The sequence below is a fragment of the Amphiprion ocellaris genome, chromosome 2, assembly GCF_022539595.1.
Source record: "Amphiprion ocellaris isolate individual 3 ecotype Okinawa chromosome 2, ASM2253959v1, whole genome shotgun sequence".
Lineage (NCBI taxonomy): Eukaryota > Metazoa > Chordata > Actinopteri > Pomacentridae > Amphiprion > Amphiprion ocellaris.
This window is the reverse complement of record NC_072767.1, coordinates 23,159,045-23,182,629: the sequence shown is the minus strand read 5'-3', so window position 1 is coordinate 23,182,629 and position 23,585 is coordinate 23,159,045. Positions and strand designations below refer to the sequence as shown.

Below are 23,585 nucleotides of genomic sequence, written 5' to 3'. Positions count from 1 at the left end.
TGCTGGCGATCAGTGGTAGAGCGTACATCTACAGGTGACAGTAAGCGTTTTGTTACTGATTTGTTTTAACAAGTATTTTTTAAATAATGTGGAACATGTTCTTTGTTTCTCAGATGTGAATGAATGTCAGGAGTCCAATCCATGTAATCAACACTGTTTGAATACCATTGGTAGCTACCGCTGTGCCTGTGAGCCAGGCTTTCAACTCAGGAACAGACGCTGTATAGGTGAGACAGCTCTATTTTATTTTCTTGCAAACAAGCCCCAACAATCTGTTGTTATTCTGGATTTATTCTCTTTTCTCTCTGTTCACCTCAGACATAAATGAGTGCAGACAGAGGGTTTGTCGTTCAGATCAGCAGTGTAAAAACACACGGGGTGGTTACACCTGTATCGACCTGTGTCCCAATGGAATGACCAAAGGTGGGAATGGAACATGTGTAGGTGAGTGTCCAGCAACTTTAAAGGCGATATAGTAAAAATCCATGTCCATTATTGTGTTATGTGTTAATTTTAAACTTGGAGATGTAAGGTAAAAGCTATGAAGACATTTAGTTCTGCCGTATATTTACTGTATTTTAATTCAGCTGAATTCCCAACAAGAAAAGCCCTCAGAGAGCGCAGTACTCTGCCAAGGCTGCTCAGCTGTTGTATGATTTTCAACGGATGAAATCTTCAAAAAATATGTGGCGCGCAGCATTCGATTTGTAGTAGGATCGCAAACATGTGATCATCAGCAGGCAGCTGACGTAGTGTTCACTTGTAGTCATAGTTACAGTGATGCTATGCTGTTATCTCACAATGATACAAAAATCTTTAACACATCCGTGAATCCAGACTATAAGCCGCATCACAGCCAAAATCTAATCTCCTTGTGTCATGTCTGACTTCCCCTGAAAATTTCATCCAAATCCGTTATTCCTTTTTTTTTTTAGCACTGTTGCTAACACACAGACAGACAGACAGACAAACCAACGTCAACCATCACAAAACTCCGCCACGTTCCTTGGCGGAGCAATACTGTCGTTCTCATTTACATATTTTCTGTCTCTGTTGTCAGACAACAGTAATGACTGTAAAGTAATGACTGTAAAATATTGACTGAAACAGCCCATTAAGTCCACATGTTAACCAGCAGTCACTTTAGAGCCACTTCTAAGCTGCTGCAATGTTGTCTGACAAACTCATTATACACATGATTTCTAAACAACAGCTTTCTCTGAATTTGGCAATATTTCCATGTAAAATTATCGCTAGAATAATTTCACATTATTGCTAGAAGCAATAGAAAGGCCTGTTCTCTCACACACAATTTTATCTGTCAGCTGCCATGAACTCAGTCAATCACACATGCAGTGTCTTCTTCCTGAAGGGGGCGTGGACAGTGTGAGCGCATTCATTTACGTTCTATAATGAGGAATCCTGAGTCTCACTTATACTTTAATATTTAATATGAATTGAAGAATTGAAAGCACATACATACACACCGCCAGGAGTTCCTGTCTGGTGACACAGTACCTGTGCTGGCTCTTGTTCAATACCTGGCTGAAGTAGACGATGACCTTCTCCCCTTCTGGCCTGATCTGGAACAGCACAGCTCCTATTCCAACATTGCTAGCGTCTGTGTCGAGTACAAAAGGTAGTGCAGGATCAGCGGGAGAGAGCACAGGGGCCTCTGCCAGTGTCTGCTTTAAGGTGGAAAAAGCCTGCTGACACTCTTGTGTCCAGTAAATGTTTGTAAATGTTTGTTTCCTGTATCTGGAGCCTCTTTGACAACCTGAAGATCAGCAGCGCCCTCAGCTGCTGGATGATAGAGGATGCAGTTTATGGACCTTTATAGCTGCAGGCTCAGCTGTTTATTTCAACACAACTTTATATGTGGTGTAACTAACAGGCCCTAGAAACAAACAAACAAACAAATAAACAAAAACAAGACACTCAAACTGGACTCTATACACAATAGAACAGGAAAAAAATCCTACAATTGGCTGACATACGTGGATTATTCTGACATAACTTTACTAAAACTATGTAATATGAGACCGATCAATTCTGATTATTCATGATACATAAAGATATTAAATTAATCCTGACACTTTGGCGCCATTTGACCAAACTTGAGAACAAGCCCCGCCCCCGTGTCGTCACCAGATATGGCTTCTGATTGGAGGACTCAGCTGTCAGTTACAGACTCCTCCAAGCCGCAGTCAGCGGCAAATTCAGAAAAACTGCGTCAAAACATCATCTGTCCGTACAGTCAGACATGTTCCGGCCTTCTAAATAAAAGCACATGGTGAGGTAAGAAAACCTGCTCGAATGCAAATTAACTCCATTTAGCCTTAATTTTCATATATATATATATATATATATATATATATATATATATATATATATATATATATATATATATATATATATATATATATATATAAAAATAAATAAAAAAAACTTATACAACTGACAGTGCAACAAACGACAAGATATATTTTCAGAACATGCTGAAATATATTGTATGCATGTCTTTAATTCATCAAAAAGTAGCAAATTATTACTCCACAGTAAAACTATACGGTACTTCTACTGTTTAACGTCTGGTGCTACAAAAGAGCTGTACAGTTATATATATAAATACCGTTCAAAAGTTTGGGGTCACTTAGCAGTTTTTTTTCCATGAAGATAACATTAAATTAATTAGAAATCCAATCTAAACATAGTTAATGTGGTAAATGACTGTTCTAGCTGGAAATGGCTGATTTTTAATCTAATATCTCCATAGAGGTACAGAGGAACATTTCCAGCAACCATCTCTCCTGTGTTCTAATGCTACATTGTGTTAGCTAATGGTGTTGAAAGGCTAATTGATGATTAGAAAACCTTTGAATAAAAGGTTGCATTTTCATGGAAAACATGAAATAAAGATATTTTGGGTGACCCCAAACCTTTGAACGGTAGTATATATATATACATATATATATATATATATATATATATATATATATATATATATATATATATATATATATATATATATATATATATATATATATATATATGTATATGTATGTATATGTATATGTATATATATATATGTATATATATATGTATATATATATATATATATATATATATATATATATATATATATATATATATATATATATATATATAAAAATAAAAACAATTGATGTATTGGAAAATGATCGCATGACACAAAACAAGATGTGTGGTTCTGTGATTGTTCATATGCAGGAAATATGACTCCAACATTGTTAAACAGCCTGTGGTCTAAAGTGGAGGTGATGAGAAGATCACCAACTTTAAACCTTCTTAAATAGAATGTGTGCAGCAAAGACACACAATCAGCCAGTTCATTAAAAGCTCAGATGACAGCTGATCAGATAAACCAACAGATATAACTCATTAGTCACAACACGGACCACACTAACAGCATCACCAACGCTGGTCCACTAAAACTGAACACTGAGCACTGAGCAGTTGCTTCTGATAAAACTTCAAATTTTGTAAGACTCTGGTTCAATCCTGCCATTTACAAATTACAAATATTTATAAAGTCCAACCAGTGCTCCTGTAAATCATACCTGAACAGCTCTTCTCCACCCTTAGTTTCTCCTGGACTTCTGTAGCTCATCATTCACCTGCCTATAACTCAACAACAACCTGTTTAAAGCTGGTTCAAAACACAACAGCTAACAAACACATCACTCCAATCCTGCATGAACTAACCCGGCCCCTTATTTGTTATAGAATTAAATTTCAGATTCTATATTCCTTTAAATCTCCACATGGTCTGGCTTTGCCCTGCTTCTCAGATGTTTAGAAATCTTTTTCTGCACTGAGACCCACAGGTCAGAAAATCAGACTTTAAACAAAGAGGGACTATAGTTTTATTGTTTAGGCTGTAATGCTGTGGAATGATCTCCTCTTTACAAATGAAACAGCTCAGTCAGTTTAAAAAAACCTTCTAAAAAACACCAGTACAGATGGCATTTATGTAAAATTTAATCTTTTTCCAATGTTATAACTCTTTTATTGTTTCATTTACTAAAGCTTCTTGTCTTCCGTTAACCCTTTGGATATTTTAACATTTTGTAAAACATCTTGTAATTGCATTAAAAAAAGATGATGATGATTACTATTATTCTTATTTTTATTTGTATTGTAAGGCAAATATAAACCCTGTCAGTGATAAATATGGTTTGCATTAGGGAAAGAAAAAAAGATGAACACCCTTTTGCTGTTCTAACTTTCCCTTGATCAGTTTAGAGATGTTTGGGAATAAAAACAATAATACATTTTAACGATTTTGAAAGTTATTCATTCACAGAGATTAAAGAGGCAATAACAGAGTTTAAAGAAACACCTGTTAATAAACACCATAACCACTGTCATAAAATATTAAATAAAAGTAGACATAATACAGAAACAAAAATAAGTGAGATTTAAAGATAACTGTACTAAAACACAGAATAAAAGCATTAAAGATCTCCTCATTCAGAGTTTGAATTTACTCAAACTAACTTAACTGTCAACACATATAACATTTAATAAGTTGAGATAAACCAAATTCAAAGTGAGTTCCAACAGCAAGTCTAGATATTACTCATTACACAAACATCACTGGTGTTGATAAAAGTTGTTAGACTGAATTAAAAATACTGATTTGTAACGTGTTTATTTACTACAAAACGCTGCAGTTCAGCGTAAGTTTTATTTTGAAGTGACACAACCGGAAACGTATTTATATTTACAGGTAACTTTACACTGAAGTCTGTTTCTTTTTTCTTCTCCTCCCAAGCTTCTCTTACCTTCTCAGAAAGTTATGACAAGTTCCAGTGTGACTGAACGGAGACAAGCCACAAGGTAAGAAGCGCCCCAGGGATCGATTCCTGCATCGATCAGCTGATTATTGTCAGACTGATCGAGAGTCTGAACAAACGCTTAAAATGACTGACTGTCTCAATTTAATTATCGATGACCGAAGTGTTGCTCAGAGTTATTGATCATGAACTGAAGTTGTTTCTGCGGCGCCTAACTACAGTTTATTAGTAGTTTATTATTGGCTGCAGAATACAACGCTGCTGTTATTTTAAGGACTTTTATTGTCCTGCAGTTGTTGGTTTATGATTTTATTGTGTTTTAAAATCAACTATCATTGGTGTCATCTGTGACTTTCTCAATAGAGCCTCAGAGTTTCTGTAAAAAAAAAACAACACATTTTGTGTGTTTTCACTCTTTTCTAGACTCAAGTAGTGTCTGTATCTTCTGGAATCACTAATAATACTGGTGTATGTGTGCTTTCTCCTGGATTTTCTGACTCTATTTGGCAGAAAAAAGCATTGTTTTAGTTTCTTAAACCTGCCTTTTTACTAATTTGTTACAAAATCACTGTATAAAAGTGATTTCTTGACTTATAACTGCAGCTGTAGGATTTGATTTCTCATGACAAGCCTCATATGTGATCCCAGATTTTAATGTTAATAGCTGCACAGATTGTTCTTCTATGTGTTTCTGCTCTTCTCTTAAAAAAAAAAAAAACAATCAGTGCAGCTCTTTAAAAACTCTTGTTTTCTGTCAGTTTTCTATTGAGAACTGTGTACTCGGTGCAGCTTGTTGTTGGGCTGTTTTATCTTCTTCCTGCAGAGCTCTTTGCAGCTTCTGTTGTGTGAAGTGTTTGACAAATAAAGTAAATTCGGAGCAGATATTGTTGTGGGTGAGGCTGCTTCATGGGACGGAAATCCCCCCGACCTCCTCTATTGTCAAGAGTGTTCAACGCTGCCCTCCTCTTCCTCCTCCTCCTCCTCTGTTACTCTGCATCATCTCTGTTCTGGTCATGGTCACTTAATTAAGCAGAAAGTGACTCAGAGATGCAGCATTGATCAAACTTTGGTTCCTCTGAATTGAAAATCTGATTAAAACGAGGCCCCTCCTCTTGTGTTATGGTTGAAAATCCCTGCGTTAAGTAGAGACTCCTGAAACATTCACCATGACAGACCGACAGTGTTGGAGGAGGCTGATTGGACTCCACAAGTAGTTTATAATGAGGTGAGTTTCCAGAGATAAGCAGGAAGGTTGAACGTTTGGTTCTGATAACAGTCTGAAGACGATGTAGTTTTACTGGCTTCATCAGCCTCTGACTGAATCACTGGGATGATGGATGAATCCTCTGAAAACAGCTCTGGAAGTCTGAGGAAAGTAACTTTTTCACCTTGTGAAGAAGTATTTCATATTAGAAAGTAGGGATGTCTGATATTGGCTTTTAATATGAATAACCGATATGCCGATATTGTTCAACTCTCAATTTTCGATTTCGATATCAACCAATGAAGATACCGATATATGTGGGCTGTTTAACTAATTTTAGGTAACATCACATATCTCCTGTCGTGGAATTAACACATCCTGCCTAATTTTATTGTGACTGGACACATTCTCAAATGCAACAAGGCTTTCAAAGGTAAACATTGTCTGTGCAAAATAAGAAAACTACTTCAACATAAGTTATGAAAAAAAATGACATATTTATGCCATATATATATTTTTAATCATCTCAAACAACGGTTCACACTCTCCCTCCCTCTATGAGTCCAGTAAATGCTGGCGAAATTCAGGCATTATTTTATTGGTTTTTATGATAGGCAAAAAAACTGATAATGATATTGACCGATATTACATTTTTATGCCAATATCAGGCCGATAATATTTGTGGGCGATATTATCGGACATCCCTATTAGAAAGTAATCTGGGTTTTTTGTATTATTGTGACTTGCAGCTGCACTTGGTTCAGAAAATATCACTAGTTAACGTCTGTGTTATCATTTTTAATTTATTTTTCGTTAAAGTGAGCTCAAAGATGGCACTTTTCATAATGGCTTTAATTTTCTTTGCATATGTTAACTCACCCAGAAACAGAGATTATTTGATCTACTGGTCCAATATTGCAGCTTGTCAGAAATATAGTTTTTAAAAGTTTTTTTCTTTAATAGTTCCTGAGATATTGTCGTTCAAACATAGACTCAAATTTTTAGTATGTGATGTGAAGTATGTGACGTCTCGAGTTAAAATTTCACAAATATCTGTATAAATATCTATTTTTTAGTTGTACAATCTGGGGAAATCTGAGATGGTCGAGCTAAAATTGTTTTCAGAATCTGCTCATTTAGGATGGAATGACCCATAACTGGCTGGCTGAGTGATTTCACTGGATGATGTTACATCATTTTGCAGCAAAAGTGTTTTGCTAGATGCTCTGTCGATGCAGTGGTGTCACTGAAATAGGTTTTAATGTTGAGAGCTTCAGTTCAGAGTCAAAATACACAATATTTCTGTCTTGTCAGATTTGTTGTGGTGAAGAAAAGACTTCCAGCTCTCAATTTAGTCATTTCAAGATCCAGTCATCAGTTATTTGATTTAAATTCTGGACAACAAAGTTTTTAGAATTGGGATACAAATGGACAAAATCACTTCTTTCTCAGGTTGTTGAGGCTTCTCTTTGATTAAAAAAAAAATGTGGGAGTCAAGAAAGAAGGAGCTCAGTTGAATAGTTGGGGAATAAATCATCAGAACAATGTGGGAAAAAACAGACTGGATGAAAAGCGAAAGAGAAACAGTAAATGTTTGAGGAACATCAGGATGCAGTGACCTTTTGTTAAACTTTCCTTGAGTCAAACTAAAATTAAAGCCAGATATTAAATGTGCAGTTTTTGCTGTGTTCTTCTTTACTACACTTTATCTTCTTTTAGAGGTTGTGTCTGAATGTTGTCTTTGGAAAATGACTGAGGCAAAGAAAAAGTACTGAATATTTCTAAAATTGATGAATGCAGGATGAATGATGAGCAGAACTAAAGTCATCTTTAGAATTTGTGTTCAGCTCTCAGCAGCGTTATGGAGCTCTCAGGGGAAAGTGTCTTCCTGCAACAGGACTCTGGGGTTTGACTTACTGCTGCCTCCAAAATAGCCCGTCTGTAAGTTTAGTTAGAGGTGTCAGGAGGTCACTGTGACTCCCTGATAGTCTCTGACAGTTTTTAAACAAACATCACTCCTCTGATTCATGCATTCTCCCCTTATTCACACCTTGGAGCCAATGGGGGACAGTTGATCAAATTAGAGCTTAATTAAATCCGTCTCGGCGCTCATGAGTCCTGCTGCATCATAAAATATATACCGTCATATTTTTAGCTCTATTACAAGTGGATGTAATTTTAGCAAGACGGCAAGTTAGTCGGTGCGCTGCAGGGACATGATGCAACGAGGAAAGACAAAACTGGACTCGGCAGCAGCAGGACAAGAGAGAAAAATAAAACTGGCATGTTTCAGAGCGAAGCCACGTAGTGAGAGCTGCTGCAGACTTCCTTCAGCAGCTCTGCTCAACATTAAATGCCACGTTCAGGTCACATCTCAGGCACGACTTACAAATATTGTTTAACTTTCAAAGTCACAATCACGACTGGGAAGATCAGACTTTCCTGACAAAAGTGATATAAACACTGATCAGCCTCAGCAATAAAACCCCCTATAAGATGACATGGAAGTCCATAGGATGTATGTAAGAAATGAACATACCTGTAGAAACTCAAACCTCAAGTCTGGCATGGTTTTAAAATCAGATGTACTAAGGGAGGAAGTACACACACACCCTAAAACATACTCAGCCTTATTTTCAGTTTTACTCATATTGGGAGTATAACTTACAAAATGAACAATATTCTGTACTGAAGGAGACTTGTAACTTCAAACTCATGAAGACAATGTTTCTTAATAAATGAACAAAAAATGACTCAAATTCAACACATTTTGGTAGTGAAAAAGGATGGAACTGTACATTTACACGAATCAGCATCTTAAAAGTATTAATTTATTTATCTTTTATTTCCATCTTTAAGTTAGTTTGTCACCTTCACAGACTGTATATTAAAGATGGACGTAGCGACTGTGATGCTGTTCACTGAGCTGTGGACTCCAGTCTGGGATTTGGTTGTCAAGCATCTTGCTCTTCTGAAACTGGACGTAACGAGTGAGCAGTGAGGTAGCAAATCAAATGAGAAGTAGAGTTGTTTTCTCATAGATTTCTGTACAAACTGACTTCTACTTGTAGCCAAAGGAGTCGCCCCCTGCTGGCTCTTAGAAAGAATGCAGGTTTAAAGCACATGGGCGTTGGCTTCACCTTTCGGGAGCTACGGCTGTTTATCTATATATTTAATACACAGTCTACGTCCTGCTTATGCCACAAAAACAGCTCTGACCTGTCAGGATGTGGACTCCGTTCCGCTGCAGGTGTCCTGTGGTCTTAGGCGCTGGGATGTTGGCAGCAGATCCGCTGGGTCTTGTGCTTTGGGTGGGGTTTGTTCTGGTGCATTTCACAGATTCTCTGTCAGCTTGTGATCTGGAGTTTGGAGGCCTGGTCGACACCTTGGCCTCTTGGTCGTGTTCCTCAAGCCGTTCTTGAGAAGTTTTTGCAGTGTGGCAGGTTTTATTGTCCTGCTGGGGGAGACTGCTGCCATTAAGGGTTGTACTTGGTCTGCAACAATGGATTGTATGTGTCAAAGAAACATCCATGTGAGTGCCACGAGCCAAAGTTTATCAGCAGAACATTGCGTTGTAACAGGATAATCATGCTATTAAAGCTATCAGTGGTCTTAATGTTGTGGCTTATCTTTCTACTCCCGGACTTCTGACAATCAGGCACCAAAATTTTCATTCTTTTGAAACACATCTCTTTCTCCTTAAACTCCACTGTCTGTAGAGACTTTGAGAATAGAAAAAAATTAAATTTTTTATGAGTTTTCTGAAACCATACATCTTCTGTTTTCTCTTTAATCATTGCAGACATACCCGTTTGGTAAACACCAGATTGCTGTGGGTGGTTCACTGACATCTCCTCACTGAACTCTTCTGTGTAAAATTTCTCATTTTTAAGTGTTTACTCTTCCACTTGAAGTACTCTGGCTTGAATAATAGGGCAACTGAAACCAGATGTACACCTCAAAGTGTGTTTACAGGTCTTATTATTCCTTATTCATATGTTAAAAAAAATAAAACGACAAAAAAAGCTGTCTGAAGCATTAGTTATTGGGTAATGTAGTGTGCTGGTTTTGCTTCAGAAGATAAATGAGCGGAGTTGGTTTTGTGTTGGAGTTTTTAAAAATGTTGTAACCAAGACTTTCATTATTACTGCAAATGCACATCAGTTCAAAATACCAGTTATTGGCCTCCTTGATTACTAATAATTGGTGTTGATATTGGTGCTGAAAAAGAGTATGAGTTGACCTTGACACTGTATGACTGTCATGATGCAGCAGCTCCTGCTGCGTTCGACATCGTGCTCTAGTGCACATTTTCAGAGCACATTTCCTCCGAATCACAGTCTGTAAAGAAGTACATGAAAGTCTGCTGAGTTCAAGTCTGCAGACACAGAAACCTCAGAGTTGTTTAATCTTCTGAGTGCAGCTTTAACATTTAAATGTGGAGCTGTTTGATTATTCATTTAAGAAGTAATCTTGAGGTCAAACTGTCTTTATTTATTGTTAAAGCTCTGAGTCGGAATCAACTGATGAAGGTTTAAACAAATCTGCTCTGTTCTGAAAGTCACTTGGGTGTTTTTTTAAACTTTTGAAAGCTCGAGCAGTTTCTGTCTGAAGCAACAATTAGTTTTAAGTGTTCCACCTACATGGAACCTGATATCAGGAGGCTTTCATCACAATTAGCAGGAATCCAGCTTTGGAAATGGAAATTGCCACTTTCTGCTTCATGCCAGATTCTCTAATTGGAGGGGCGGCTCTGGAAAGAAGAAGCTCGCTTTTCTGCATCCCAGCGAGCATGGAAATGTTCCCACAACATTGGCTAATATTACCTGCAAGTTCTAATAATCTTTTAAAGAAAACGCTATGATCTAATGTTCAAAGAGCGTTTTGATATTTATCATTTCAAATAATGTTTGTATGAGGTTAAAAGTGAACTAAGACAAAATGTTTTAACATTTGGAGGATGTTTGGAAGATGTCTGATTACTTTACATGATAACAAAAGAAGAACGTTTAAAAAATGTTTTCAAGATGTGATCAGGGACTGAAATGTTTGTGTAAGATGAAATATTAACAAAGGTGCAACATTTTGTCTGCAGTATTCTGATGATGACTTTTGGGGATGTCGCCGTTCTATAAAACAGTCCCACAGTGTTACATGATAACAAAGAAAGGACGTTCTCAGTGCAACATTAGAAAAACATTTTAAGAACTTTGTTTAACACGTCTTTCGAGAACCTTATTTTGCCTTTAAGAAGTACATTCTAGGAACTAAAAGGAAACACCTCGCTGAAAACATGACTAGAACTTTCCTACAACGTTTAAAGAACAATAACAAAAAAAAACACGAGCTAATTTTGAGCAGGCGTCACATCCGATTATTTGAAAACGTGGTGAAACATGGAGAGCATTTTGATAGTGTGGACAGAAGTTCTTCTCTGTGATGACGGTGGATTCACAGATATTTACAAGAAACAAGAGCAGCTCTGTTGCTCATAATTTCATTTGCCTCAACAGTCTCGGGATCATGAGCTATTGAGTTAAATAAAACAATTTCGGGAGCTCATATTCAATTTTACGATAAGACAGATAAGACGGCTTCAAAACCGCTCAAGGTCACAAATTGGGGGGGGGGGTGTGTCTCGAAAATTGAACTTAATCATGTTGAATTCTGTGACCTGCTCCTGTCTGCTTATTATTGTCGTCATTTGCTGTAAAATAAATGGCATCATTTGTGACATTTCCTCGTGATGCTGAATGATGCCGTTTGGCTATTAGATGAAGACATGAACAATACGGAGCAGTCACACTGGATCCCAGCAAAACTCAATTAACTTGTAAGAAATAACAAAGTTATGATCATGAGAAAAATAGCTTTCATAGTTTAGGGCAGCTTGTGGAAATGACCCATTCAGAAAATATATCTAAGCACATCACATTAACGTTTGAAGACGAGGTGAGTGAAGAAAGAAGAAGAAACCGGATCGGTGGTGAAATCCAGATAACAGACCACCCTTGTTCTGCGGCGTCGTCTACTGATTGTGTTTCTGAAAAAGGAAAATTAGCCAAAGGTTGTTCGTCTCTTGAATGCGTCTGCAGTCGGCTCTAATCTAAAGCTCTGGTCTCCTTATCTCACTCTGAGGTTAACGCACATTCTTTTACAAGGGGCGATGCAAGATAAGAGCACAACAGTTCTGTAGAAGGTAAAAGGTTTTTAAAGGAGAAGGCTGTCAATATTTAAACATGTATTATTAATACACAAAGCGAGCGAGGAAACAAAAACAAATGTTGCTTTCTGACTTCCTAAGCATCAAGCCAAGATGCTCCTTCTCTAGAAATCTTTAAAAACAGGTCAAAAACACACCCTCTGACTTTTAGATTCTTTAAAACAGCTGTAGTTTGTTGCAAATGTCACTCACACTGTAGTTAATGATACATTTATCTGAGACCTTTTTCAGCAGCAGATTAATGTGTATTTTGCTCAGGAGTAGCGATTCCTAAGTGGACTTATTTGTACCTCAGAGGTTACTCTTGCAGTTTCCAAGATATGTGGAAAACTGGCTTCAGCACTTTGAAAGAACAGAAATTACAAACTGAGAGTTCTGCATGGAGTCAGTTGTAAGTGTGGTGATGGAGAATGCATTAAAAGTGGGTAGTAAAACACCTGAGCAGTCTAAACTGTTTGCTAAATGTAATAGATGCATGGTGGAAAGAGAAAGCAAAAAGTGATAAATAGCTCAAAGTAATGGATTAAATGTTTTAAAAAGACAAAATGAATGAATAAATGGTTCATACAGATTCCTGGATTAATGCTAATGGAATAACAAAAGCTAACATTAATGATGGAAACTTCCAGCATGACAGAAAAACACTGATATTACAGTTGATTGTTTCGGGAGTTGAAATAGCTGATGCTTACATATGGGACCTTATGCGATCGTATGAACAAGTGCATGAAAGATCTCTGAACTTTTGTGGACGGCAGCAGTGTGTCACTCTCACGTCTCCTTTGTAACCAAGAAAATGGAGGAGAATCATGGTGAAAACCATATGATTGTCTTAGTCTTCCAGTCGTACTTTAGATGGTGCCTCGTCTATTCGATCGTGAATGCTGAATCAAAGCTCGACTTTAAAAACTTGTATCACATGGCAGTGGCAGTATCTGTCAGTAAACTCACAATTAGATGTATTTTTTCCCAAATTGTTAAGCACTAACTGAGATACACTATGTTGCCAAAAGTATTCGCTCACCTGCCTTGACTCGCATATGAATGTAAGTGACATCCCATTCCTAATCCATAGGGTTCAATATGACGTCGGTCCACCCTTTGCAGCTGTAACAGCTTCAACTCTTCTGGGAAGGCTGTCCACAAGGTTTAGGAGTGTGTTTATGGGAATTTTTGACCATCCTTCAGAAGCGCATTTGTGAGGTCACACACTGATGTTGGACCAGAAGGTCTGGCTCTCAGTCTCCGCTCTAATTCATCCCAAAGGTGTTCTATCGGGTTGAGGTCAGGACTCTGTGCAGGACAGTCAAGTTCATCCACACCAGACTGTCATCCATGTCTTTATGGACCTTGCTTTGTGCACTGGTGCACAGTCATGTTGGAAGAGGAAGGGGCCAGCTCCAAACTGTTCCCACAAAGTTGGGAGCATGGAATTGTCCAGAATGTCTTGGTATGCTGAAGCATTCAGAGTTCCTTTCACTGGAACTAAGGGGCCAAGTCCAGCTCCTGAAAAACAACCCCACACCATAATCCCCCCTCCACCAAACTTTACACTTGGCACAATGCAGTCTGACAAGTATGGTTCTCCTGGCAACCACCAAACCCAGACTCATCCATCAGATTGCCAGATGGAGAAGCACGATTGGTCACTCCAGAGAAGGCGTCTCCACTGCTCTAGAGTCCAGTGGTGGTGTGCTTTACACCACTGCATCCCACGCTTTGCATTGCACTTGGTGATGTATGGCTTGGATGCAGCTGCTCGGCCATGGAAACCCATTCCATGAAGCTCTCTGCTGAAGCACTGTTCTTGAGCTAATCTGAAGGCCACATGAAGTTTGAAGGTCTGTAGTGATTGATTCTGCAGAAAGTTGGTGACCTCTTTGCACTATGCACCTCAGCATCCGCTGACCCCACTCCGTCAGTTTACGTGGCCTACCACTTGGTGGCTGAGTTGCTGTTGTTCCCACACACTTCCACTTTCTTATAATACAGCTGACAGTTGACTGTGGAATATTTAGGAGTGAGGAAATGTCACGACTGGATTTGTTGCACAGGTGGCATCCTATCACAGTTCCATGCTGGAATTCACTGAGCTCCTGAGAGCGACCCATTCTTTCACAAATGTTTGTAAAAGCAGTCTGCATGCCTAGGTGCTGGATTTTATACACCTGTGGAACACCTGATTCTGATTATTTGGATGGGTGAACAAATACTTTTGGCAATATAGTGCATCTATGAGTAATGGAAAATGGTTAAAATGGTTCAGTGTAATTGTCGTGTTCTCCCACTTTCAATGACGCGTGAATATCATTGATGATTTTTGAGAGTTTGTGTGCAGTTTCCCAGCATGTTTCATCTACCCGGTTTATGAGCTGGGCTCCACTCAAGAGTCAGAGAGTTGCTTTCTCTTTCTTTCTCTTTTATTTTGCAATGATTGCAAGGTCATGGAATACAATGATGGCAACTTAGGTGATGGGTTTAGTTGATAGGGTTAGTTGATAGGTTTAGTTGAAAAACCTTTAAACAAAACACAAAAGAAAAATGTTCAATATTGCATTCGGCAGATAGTAACAGCCCTTCCCCATATACAATTTCACCTCCTTAGTAAATGCTGCTAAATTTATGTTTGTTAACCTCAACATCAAATAACTGAAGCAACAAATCATGGCATGACCAATTTTCAACAAATCCTATGCCGCATATGAATTTACCTGCATTTTAAAGAGTTGATTTTAATCACATTAACAAATTTTACTCAACATTTCTATCAGACTTTTTAAACTATTTTTATACTTTTTAATTAATATTTTTAAAATTATTTAAAGTGCATAAAGTGACTTTTAAAGTGCATTCCGTTCCAGAGCCAATAAATAAATAGAATAAAGTGCATAGTACAACCCACCATTACAAACAGAATGAATTAACTGTTTTTTTAACCTTAGCTGGAAAACCTCTAATTAGCACCAAGTAGCCTGTAATCTTATTTTCAACTGAGCAATTACAAACACACAGCAATTATTGGCATATAAACATAAGAAAGTTATCAACCAGCCGCTCGTGGCTGATGCCGATCTCCGTGGCTAATGCTAATGCTAACACGTTCTGCAGCGGCTCACATCGGCAGGTTAAACAGTCTCCCAGATCTTTCATGGTTCTGCTCTTACCGGCTGCTACCCGGATTTTTGTAGATGAAGCAGTCCTGCACAGTTTGCCGCAGATCCTCACGCTCACAGCCACTTTGTTTGAACGAGGTCATTCATTCTCCTCAGCGCTGCGTGTGTCCCTTTTTATGCTGCAGGTAGCAAACCTGCAGCCGCAGATTGGTTCCGCCCCAGCTGAGTGTAGCACCTATGTGAATGCTTCTTCTGTCTATCAGATTTCAGTTTCTCCCAGTTTGACTTGACAGTGATAGATACATGACTGACATCCAGGTTCTGCTCCCCCCAAAAAGAATGCAAATTTTACCAAACAAATGTAAACACTGACTGTATTAAAAAAAAATTCTGACAATCAAGACGTGTTTTATCAGTCGTGTTACTTTGACTCAGAAACTGTTGGGACACCAGTGATGGTCTTGTGTGAGTGAAATATCCACATTGGTTCATTTGAGGTCATGATCACACGAATTCATGGGATTGTCAGTGAGTTTCTACCACTGTGGTCCAATCAGAGTCCTCCTTCTGCTATCTCTGCTGCCTGAGAAACACTCAATGAAAAACAGGCTAAAAATACCTACGTCGACTGAAGAACTGGCAGCGCAGTACTGGGAAAGCGGCACTTATCAGACTCTGAGCACTAACATCAGGGTGGGAAAACACCAAACCAACCAAACACGGCTACAGTTTGGCAACATCCAGTAAATGTATTTACATAACCAGACGCTGACCATCATTTAGAGGCTGTAATAACTGATGGTAAAAGGTTTTTTGGCTGGTAAAATGGTTAAAGTGGCAGACTGTGTTTGACTCTTTGGGCACAAGCACCAAAAAGGTCAGATTCTGTCAAAGAAAGAACCAAACTATGACTGCTTTTGGAAACACTGACTGCACGTCATGGTGGTGGCACCAAAACTTTGACATTTTTGGATCAATCAAAACTGTGTGAGACGGAAAAGAAGGAGACAAGTTGTGGTTGTCTTTTTTCTGACGCCGTCTCCAGCCCGTCCTCACTGTTTCTGCTTTTGAATCTGACGCCTGAGAAACATCTCTCAGGTGAAACGGGAGTGACGACTCCAGTTTCAAACTCCAGACAGGAGCCTGGTTTCCACAACCTATCGCAGCACAGAAGTCACCTCTGTTCAGTGGCTCCCAATGAAACAAATGTTGTGTTTAGCACAGAGGTGCCTGTGGAAATGCACTGCTGCCCTATGAAGTCCTGAAGTCATATAAAAAGGCTTAACAAGGCTCCAACACTGCAGGTTCACTTCCTTTCATGCCAGTTACCCAGAAGTCACAACTCTTCCAGTTTCATGTCAGAGACTATAAAAAAAAAAAATCATGTGAAAATTCCTTTTAAATTAATAGGACCTTGTGATTCTTTGTTTGTGCATCCTATGCTTCACTTTTAAGTTGTTTTTTTTGTTTTACTGAATTGGATTGAAATTTGTGCTGAACCTCAGAGGATAATTTGAAACCTGTATTTATAGTACCGTATTACACTAGAAACTTTGATTAAAAAAAAGATAAAAGTGGCAAAAAAAAAGCAAATCAGTTAAATAATTCCACCCTTACGAATGTACACAAGATACAAACAAATATGCTCTACATTTCACAAGGAGCACGGTCAACAATCAGTCCTGGAACAAGCTGGTTTAATGTAACGGATTTGTCAGCCCCAAATTTGTCTGTTTTTATTGAATTAATAAGAACAATGTGCCACCATGTTCTGTAGCTGGTTTTAGATTTAGAGTTTCGCACTCGATCTGCAGGTGTAAAAGGTAAAAAAAAATCGGAACTTTTTACAAAACTATCCATTACGTTTGTAGCTGTAATTGTTGGTAAATTGTTAAATTAATTAATTCATACGTTCAACAGTTTTTTCCCTAGAAAGTCAGAGGTTAAAGATTTCATCAGAAAGTTGATCAGACCAAAACTAACAGGAACTTTATATAACAAGATAACTTAAAGGCTATTCCTATTAAAGACTTTTAACTGATCTATAAAGTATTAATTACTGATTATTCTTTGTTGATAAGGCCATTAATTACAACTTATCTTTTTTTCTAGAGAATGGCTGAAGGAAGTAGAACAGATGAATAATAAACTGAAGGGACAGAATAAATACAGTAAATGACAGCTTTACTAAGGGAGTTTCCTTTGCAGTTTGGGTGAAATCACCTGGCAGATTGTCTGAGGGCGTCGATATGTTCAATTGGGTCACGTAATGCCTAGCAGACATTAGATTGCATCTCAGTGTGACTACAGGAGTAATGTTTGGACCAAATCTGAGAAGCTAACTGAATCACTACATTATGGAAAGCTGAATTAGAGCCCACAAACATGTATTTTCCACAGGAGCAGTTCTGTGCAGATGAAGGTGTGTTGTCAGAAGCTCCGGGAGACACTTGAAGGCGTTTCAAAGACCGACATACATCGTCTGCCTTGTCATTAGCCCAACCCTTTCCATCAAAGAGCTGCAGAACGAGTATAATTTCCACCAGTGAAGGAAATAACATGATAATGGACACATATTTCAGTTGTTTCTGGGCATAAAACAGCAGAGGCTGACATCTGGTCTTGTTCTGTAGTTATGAGAATCAAACATCTGGAGGCTCAAGCAGCTACTGTTGTGAAGGAGACAAATGGGTCACAGTCTCCTCTTAAACACAAATCTGTGGAGCAGATATGTAGGTCAGCATGGAGAGACTTTTTAGAGATGCTTTGAGCTGCTTTATTTTCATTATTTGCTTGGCCAGGAAACAGAAAACAAAAAATGAGAGAAAGAAACCTGTACAGATAAGAGAGATATTCTGGCCAGTGGTTTCAGAGGTTCAGTTTGTCATGTTGGGAAACAGACTTTGTGAGTTCATGCCTCTGTAGAGGGAAAATAAGGTGTGTTTGGTCTGAAACGCAGTGAAGTCAGAGCTGGAAAACTGGCTAATTGGGGAAAACTCGATTTGTGAGCACTGCTTTGTTTCAGGGAGGGACACTGAGCTGCCTGACTGGATCCTGCTGCTGGGGGACAAACTGAGCTTGGTTCAGGAAACTTTATAAGCTCGGCTGATGGCAACATCACTGTTTACAGGAAAACTGTTATGTAATGTTACTAGTAAGAGTTCAGGCCTTACGTTTTTGCTAGGTGAAAACCACAGGACAGATCTGTCAAAAGATACAGTCACTGGTCTCCTTTATCCTCAAAGAGAGAGTGCATACTAATATTCCATATTTTGATCATTTCAATCTGAAGTAGACCAAGACTTAACAGACTATAATATATAATAATATAAAGATGGATGAACCTGAACTTGTTTTATGGCTCTTATCCAGGTTGTTTTCTCCAGACTAGACCTTTGCTTGTGTTGTATCTACTCTCAGATGTACATTGCTTTGGATAAAAGCATCTGCTAAATGAAACTGTAGAACTGTAGTGAATCCTTTGTGACGTCATGCATGGGTTTCCTGAACAACGGTTTTGAAGCTCAGTGTGGTGGTGTCCAGCCATCAGCATCTTGGTGGTACCAGACTCCTCCTGACTAGTAATTAATCCAAAAATGGTCATAGAGGTGGAGCACTAGTGGAGCTGAGGTGATCCACATGAATGGGTCCTGGACATGGACTGTATTGTAATGGAAACCCTGTTTCTCAAAGCGGCCATGTCTCTAATTATGTATACCTTTAGGCCTTAATACAAGTAAAACAGGTGAGTTATATGAACATTCATCCTCTGTACAGTTGTCATCAAGAGGGAAATTACCTATAGAGGCCAAAACTGATTTTTGCACCAGACATTAAACATGTTTATTTCTGCTGTAAAGTTGGACATTTTAACATGGAGGTCTATGAGAACTGACTCACTTTTGGAGCAACCTCAAGTGGACATTTGAGGAACTGCAGTTTTTGGCACTTTAGTGTTGCTGTTTGTTAAATTTCCTTACATCATGTCGAGAGTCTACCTGACGGAACGTTACTGAATTAAAATATGTTTTAGTTGACTATTGTGACAACAGATTTGTGTGACTATTATGGACTAGTATTCTGGTTATTGTCAGGTCTTTGAAGCATGAAGGCTTTGAGTACGAACATCATAACCTGGTTTCAGAAACAAGTTGTTCAAAGACAGTAAAACAAAAAAATCAACAACCATAAGGATATGTCATTGCCTTAGTTGTACATTCCCAGTGATTAGATAAACTAAATTCAGCAGTGTGTCAGCTGTAGCCAGAAACCAAACTGTGTTCATTCTCAACTGTTGAGGTAACTGAGTGAGGGGGAAACGGAGATCTCGAGGACGCATCCAAAAAAAGCTTGAAAGTGTCCTGATCATGTGTACAGGGAGCTGAATGACCAGGCTTCTAATGTTCCATCTAAATGTCATATAATCAACATCAGAGTGCATGTAGACATACTTCAGTCCAAAAATTAAAATGAAAAACAGCCCGTTTAGCCTCTTGGCATCCAGAATTATGACTTCACACTGGTGTTAACGGGGGTGTTGAGAGGCTTTTTGGGAAACTTAGAGGCCAAACAGATTGAAGTATTTCATCCTAAAACATTTCTGCAAATATGTAAAAATGTCACAGACTGACAAGATGTCACAGAAATGGAGGGATATTTGGATTTCTCTGTAAAAGTCATCACAGATCATTGGCATAATTGGACATTAGCCTCCTTTTATCCTTCATTAGAGGCTTTGAGTCAGTGAGTCGCAGCAGCTGGTTCTTGACAGCTTCAGATCCACCGTGGGAGCCACTTCACCGCCAAACACTGTCCCTTCTTCTTCAAACTCTCCAAGTGGCAGACTTCCCCCGCAACTTTATTGAATTCACTTAGTGACATTTTGAACCTAGGCACGGTCTGGAGAAGGCAGGGAGCACGAGGGAGGGGTTTGGGAGAAAACAACGAGGCCTCACAAAACTTTTCGAAAACAGCGTCGCCACTAAAGAGGCATAAAGCCTCATTGTGGAGGCTGAATGTGGCTGATTGTGTTTGCTGAAGAATCTGGAAGGAAGAGGGAGGGGAGGCAGGACGCATGTGATGTTTGAAGTCAACCTGATTGCGATAAAAAAAATCATTTTTTGTCCACGTACCACGAAACACACAAGATGTGTGATGTTAGTGACGTCAGCGTGTGATTGACGATGTGTGAGAGGAAAAGGCATCTGGTGGTGAAGTCCTGTGTAGAGGGGTGACAGTGTGTCACAGTGTGTGAGCTGCACAGCACACAAACACTTACACACTTGAGCACTCGCCAAATGCGATAACACGCTATCTAAACCTCAGCGTGATGCATCATGTGATGCCGGACTCGGTGCTGTTGTTGGCTGGAGGATGATTCTGTGTATTTGTGTGTCGCAGTGTTTGTTCAGCTCGGTTTTTGCTCGATGTTTTCCTGCCGCCTTCAGGAAGCAGCTTTCAGGACGGCCCGATGTGTTTCCTGGCAGGACCCTCCTCCCCCCAGTTCCTACTGAGACAATAGGAGGTCTCCCACAGGGGCACGGAGATGTGTGTGTGTGTGTGTGTGTGTGTGCGTGTGTGTGTGTGTGTGTGTGTGTGTGTGTGTGTGTGTGTGTGTGTGTGGTGATGGGGGGATTTATTGGGGGAGTAGTGGGCTTCCCTTCAGGAAACAGCAGATTTATCCCAGCAGCAGAGAGGCCCTCCTGTGTGTGGCTGCATTTTACTGTCTATTCAGCCTAAATGTCCTCACGAGGATGAAGACATGACAGAAATCTCCTCGCCTGTAAAAGAGATTAGGTTCAGGATTAACAGCTGGTTTTAGGTTTAAGATTAACCGTGATTAGAATTAAAGGTTTTTGAAAACTGACATTTGTACTGAGACACAGTTTCCTCTGTCAAAAAGAAGCTCTTAAGAGGACGTTGAGAGTTCTTTCTTGACTCTCACCTAAAGATCCATTTAGTAAACATTCTGGAGTTTTTTATAATGTCACATGAACCTTATCCGCAGATGAAGTTTGCCCTGTTGTCATTCAGTTGTACATGATTAACATTTCAATTTTTTGGAGCTCTTTGTTTGCTTCTCATTCATTTTGGCTTTAAAGTTGGCAACAACCTCACTTTAACATCTACTGAGCAGCTGTTCTATGGCTGATGAAGACCAAGTGATTTGGTTAAAAATGCCTGAAAAAATGCATTTACAGCCTTTTAATAAAATTACATATCATGCTTGATCAAAAAGTTCCAGGACCGCACACAGTGAGTATGAATGGAGTGTGCACATGTGTGAGCAGTCAGTGTCAGGTGACTATCAACATCAGGACCTGTGTTACATGTGTTTCTGACTGCTGGTAGGTGTGCATTTGCAATCTCTGCTCTCTGCCTGCTCGACTCACTATTTTGGCTCACTGTGACGTCTTTGTTGCACGTGCACACTGTGCACGGTCCTGGAACTTCGTGGTCAACCCTTGTACTTAATTGCAGCTGGTTTATAATTTAGAGCTGCACTTAATGTTTTCATTAGTGTTTATAAGTAATAACAATGCTTTGGAGGTCCAACACTGTGTGACCTCTCAGACAAATCAGATATTCATGTTCTTCCATTTGTTTACATTTTGACAAACTGGCACTATTAACCCTTTGATGCACAACATGGGTCAAAAGTGACCCAGATCCAATGGAAAACACATATCTCCTGACTCACGCTGCGCATCAAAGGGTTAACAGTAGGCCAAATTTGCTGTTAAAGGCTCTTGTTTGCAATTTGTCCATGAGCGTACAGTCAACTGTCACTGGACATTTTAACAGTGAAGAAAACCTAATAATGGGGCTATTCACCTGCAGGTTCAGAGACAATGATTCAGAGACAATATTAATAGAATACGGAAGTCAAATTGAATCTAAAACTATGTGTCATCTATTATAAAAATGCATGGAGTAAGACCAGAATTAAAGTTGGTGTTATAGTGAAAGTTTAGGGGATTAGAGAATGACAGTCCCAACAAGTATATAAATCCAAGTGTATGTGTGTTTGACATGTATATCGGGGTGGAGGAGTGTGTTTGTGTTTTGTATCTCTGTTTCTATGAGTGGGTGTGTGTCCAGCTTTCTGAATGGGGGTTTTCTCATGTAAAACAGTCAGATTGTAAAAGTTGCTGTCATAGAAAGCATGTCGGCTTTCACTACCTCCCCTCTTGTCAGTCCGATCGTGTCTCCCTCTCTCTCTCTGGCCTCCCTTCATGGGAAAAGGGTGGTGTTGAAGATGAGGTCACAGTTTCAAAACATGGCCCCGAGCCTCCAACCAGCACAACATTTCCTCTTCCATGAATCGGGCTGAATGCAGGACAACCCCATGTTCTCCCCTTCAATGCTGACATGACTGTGAGTCTCTGCTGGGGCGACACGCTGCTTCTCCACTCGTCGTCACATGTTCCCTCTCAGCCTGAGGAGGAAAAAAGGCATCAACAATGAACTGTTCTGTAGTTCCCATTTCTTAGGAAACACTTTCTCACTGAAGTGCTGAAAGTCATTTTTATAGAAATAAATGTTCCTAAAGCTGTTTGCAATGGTAAAAACAGTTCTAGACTGAGGATAGAAACACCCAGCACTGTGTTTAGTATAAAGTGAGCTGCTCATTTTACTGACTGCCTAAATCCTGATCCAATTCCCTGATTTATCTTACTTTAAGTTCGAGTTTACTTGTCTTGGCCATCACTTCTCTTTGTAACAACAACTTTGTACATCAGATGATCAGCTTTTAAATAAACCTCCAGATCAAGAAAGAAAGAAACAAAAGCCAACAGTGAAATGATAACCAGAACTACCTGCTATAAACATTCATCACGGTTTACTGACTCATCCTCGCTCTGTGATTTCAGGTGTGCTTACATTCAGTTTGACCTCCAAATAAAAGGGTGTAGATGAACTGTTGGCTTGTTTACATTTGATTGCCTCACTGCTAGTGTTCCTCGTCTTGTTGGTTCTCATTGTTGAGGTTACAGTAATCACAGATCTTTAAAATGCTTTATTTTACAGGCCTATAATTTAACAATAACCCTATTTGCTACAAACTGAGAGAAAATAAAGAATGGCCCTGAATGAAAGGCTCTTTTTAGACCCAGAGAAATGTTAATGCATTTTTAATTCATCAGCAGAATTTTATTCACTCATTTACTGAATGTTAAGCTTGACTTTTTTTTGCAAGTTCAACT

General features: G+C 39.0%; 1 protein-coding gene across 2 annotated transcripts in view; it reads left to right on the top strand.

The window, feature by feature from the left end:
- Positions 1 to 4,798: 4,798 nt before the first annotated feature.
- kank3 (KN motif and ankyrin repeat domains 3) overlaps positions 4,799 to 23,585 on the top strand; it is a 36,772-nt gene continuing 17,985 nt past the window's right edge. The window contains exon 1 of one of the 2 annotated variants that reach the window (XM_055019060.1): positions 4,799 to 4,881. The gene's annotated coding sequence lies outside the window, so the exon portion shown is untranslated. Of the gene's footprint in view, positions 4,882 to 6,014; positions 6,064 to 23,585 lie in introns of those variants that run through there. The other variant, XM_055019062.1, reaches the window with a different exon arrangement.